This window comes from Zingiber officinale, chromosome 9B (genome assembly GCF_018446385.1).
Source record: "Zingiber officinale cultivar Zhangliang chromosome 9B, Zo_v1.1, whole genome shotgun sequence".
In the NCBI taxonomy this organism is placed as follows: domain Eukaryota; kingdom Viridiplantae; phylum Streptophyta; class Magnoliopsida; order Zingiberales; family Zingiberaceae; genus Zingiber; species Zingiber officinale.
In genome coordinates, this window is record NC_056003.1 from 82,308,849 (window position 1) to 82,312,080 (window position 3,232).

The 3,232-nt window shown below is 44.1% G+C and overlaps 1 long non-coding RNA gene across 1 annotated transcript; it reads right to left on the minus strand.

Annotated features, from left to right (window-relative positions):
• Positions 1–408: 408 nt before the first annotated feature.
• On the minus strand, positions 409–1,356 carry LOC122025560. The gene is made up of 3 exons (XR_006123755.1): positions 868–1,356; positions 710–791; positions 409–474 (listed from the first exon to the last, which is right to left on the minus strand). It is a non-coding gene; the product is annotated as an uncharacterized LOC122025560 (long non-coding RNA).
• Between the last annotated feature and the right edge of the window lie 1,876 nt (positions 1,357–3,232).

A 3,232-nucleotide genomic window follows, 5' to 3' on the forward strand; every position in this document is an offset into this window, starting at 1 on the left:
GTAACTGGTCATGTGCTCAATAATAATGGAGCCGACAATCGCTCAGCATACAATCATGCAAGATGGTGCATGACACTAAGCATGTAAATCATGGCCATGTCCATATCCATAAAGTATGTACCAAAAAGTAAATGGATCCGATAAAATGATCTAGGTACACCTGACGGGTATGGCAAATAACTAGTCCTGTACACAATAAGGCATGGTGCGTCACTACCTCTATGAACATAATACACATGGCAATAATCAAGAGGGTATAAGCATGGATGTATAGCAAACAACAAATAAGGCATGCTACAGGTATCAAGTAGCGACATACCAAACAAAAACAAACATAACTATTACTGTAAGTTATAACCTACTAAGCATATCAGATGATAATATCAAAAGACAAGTCAAGGTACCCGCCTTAAAAAAAATGGAGATCGTATCCGAAATAGATCCCACATCGAGAAGCCGTCTCGATTCAAAGCCCTGTAATACATGATATACAGATTTAGCTAATTACATATAAATTAATTAAATAAAATCAAATCCCCAACCTATATAAGGTAACTCCAATCAAAACATCATCATTGCTTAACCCCAATATATGTTTAGGTCTCGGTAAAACAATTCATCACCTAAACTTGAGTTAATCCAACTTTAACCCTAAGCATTCCATAATCAACTTAGGATAAACAAACTTGAATCAATTCCAATAACTCACCCAAATTTCAGATGCTCCCCTGTTGGTCCATTGCCGAAGGAATATGTCGTAATTTGTGGTCGAATCCAAATATAGCCACCGCCTCCCAAACAATCACTCTAAATCAACACTAAGTAAGAGATCAATTGCCCAAATCCACTACTAGGTTTGATGCATACCTCAATCCGGCCGCCGGAAGCCCTAAATTTGTGATGGATTGAGCTAGGTGAGGCAGCTGACCACTCTATAGCACGATAGCTTGGCTTCCTCTCCTACAGTGGCAAATCTGACCTCCACATTCCAGGAGGGATCGTCCTATTGTGGTGGCTGGAATTCTGTCATGGAGATGGCCGCTGCAACCTTTGATATTCTTATGGACGAAAAATAGAGATCGTCAGATATTCCATAACCGGTGTCTGCGATCAACCGTCGGAGATATGGGTTGTGGTGTCCTGTGGAAAAGAGGGAAAAGAAAGGGCAATGGCCTCACTGGATTGGGTTAGGGAACAGGAGGTGGCTGCCGGTGGTAGATCAGTGTCCGCGGCGCTCGCGTGGATGACGATCGGCTGGTGACTTCACACAGTTCTATGGAGAAGGGTGGCGATGATGGCTGAAACTGCTCCGGTGAATCGTCGGGTGGCTCGGCGTCGGCGTCGGTGTCGGCGACAGCGCGACGTCATGGAGGAGCTCGATGGACTTCGGCGACGAAGGAAGGAGGAGGAGAGGTGGAGAGGGCCGTCTCGGCGTGGTGAAGGCGGCGGTGGGCGAGAGGAAGAAGGTGCGCAGGTAGAGGCACGGGATAGAAATAAAGAAAAAGAAAATAAATAAAAATTATTTAAAGAATTTCAATATTTGCTCTTTTAATTGGGGTAGCTTAACAGGCTTTTCCTTAACCCAATATTGATCCCCTTAAATTCGTCATACGAGCTCCGAAAAATTCTCAGAAAATTTTTGAAAATTCCTAAAAATTTCGTTAAGGTTATTCCTCAAATAGCCTTATTATTTTATTTCAATTCTGTTCTGTATTTTACATTCTCCCCCACAAATAAAAATTTAGTCTCCAAATTTATGATATTTACTATCAGTAAATACTAGCAATAAATAAGCAGTATAAATGCTGAACGAAAAATCTAACCCTCATATCTCAAGTAAAAAGATGAGGTTATCGAGCTCGGATCATATCCTCGAGCTCCCATGTAGCCTCCTCGTCAGAATGACACTGCTATCCGACTTTAACCAGCCGGATAGTCTTGTTTCGTAGCTGATGCTCTTTGTGGTCCAGAATCCATATTGGAACCTCCTCGCATGTAATGTCAGGCTGGATGGGAACTGATATATCTGACCGAACATTTGCTGGGTTGGGTACGTATCTCCTCAGCATGGACACATGAAATATATCGTGAATGTCTGCTAGAGATGGTGGTAGCGTCAGACGGTAAGCTACCGCTCCAATCCTCTCCAAGATCTAGAAAGGCCCTATGTAATGTGGAGCTAGTTTACCTCGGAGACCAAATCTCTTCACCCCTTTCGTGGGTGAGACTCTCAAAAATACATGGTCACCAGTAGACAAGGGTCCGTCTTTGATCAACACAACTCTTCTGACGGTCCTACGCCTCGGACATCCTCTGTCTGATAATGTGGACCAACTCTGCCTCCTGTTGAGCTCTCTGCGGTCCTAGCAGCTATGTCTCCCCAACCTCCTCCCAGAGGGTGGGTGTCCGACAAGGCCTACCATACAACGCTTCAACCAATGCCATCTGAATAGCCGAATGATAGCTGTTGTTGTAGGAGAACTCCACTAATGACAAGTGGTCCTCCTAGCTGCCTCCAAAATCCATAACGCAATACCTCAGCAAGGCCTCTAAAGTCTATATGGTTCGCTCTAGCTGTCTATCTGTCCACGGATGGAATGATGTACTAAAACGGAGCTGTGTACCCAAGGCCTGCTACAGACTCTGCTAGAATCGAGACTTAAACCGTGGGTCCCTATCCAATATAACGCTCAAAGGAACACCATGCTCAAAGGAACACCATCAATCTGATGATCTCCTGACAATACAGCTCTACCCATAGATCTAGAGAATCGATTTTCTGAATCACTAAGAAATGTGCAGATTTGGTTAATAACCCAACGATTACCCCCCAAATCACGTCATGGCCTTGACGTGTCCTAGATAATCTCACCACAAAATCCATAATGATCTGTTCCCATTTCCACTCCAGAATAAGAATTCTCTTAATTAAATTCGACAGGTCTTTGGTGCTCAACCTTCACTTGTTGACGGACTAGACATCTAGCTACAATAGGAACGCCTCAAATCTCAATACATTCGTGTTCTGCCTGGGTGGATCGTAAATCAAGAGCGATGAGCCTCCTGAAGTAGCTCCTCCAAAACCGGGTGAGATTGAGCTATGCATAACCTGCCTCAGAAGTAAATAACACCCTCGTCATCTTGGGTGAATTCCTTCTACTACCCGGAAGCTATCTAGCTGCCAATAGACCGTAAGCGTTGATCACCGACCTGCGCCTCTCGGATCCTCATC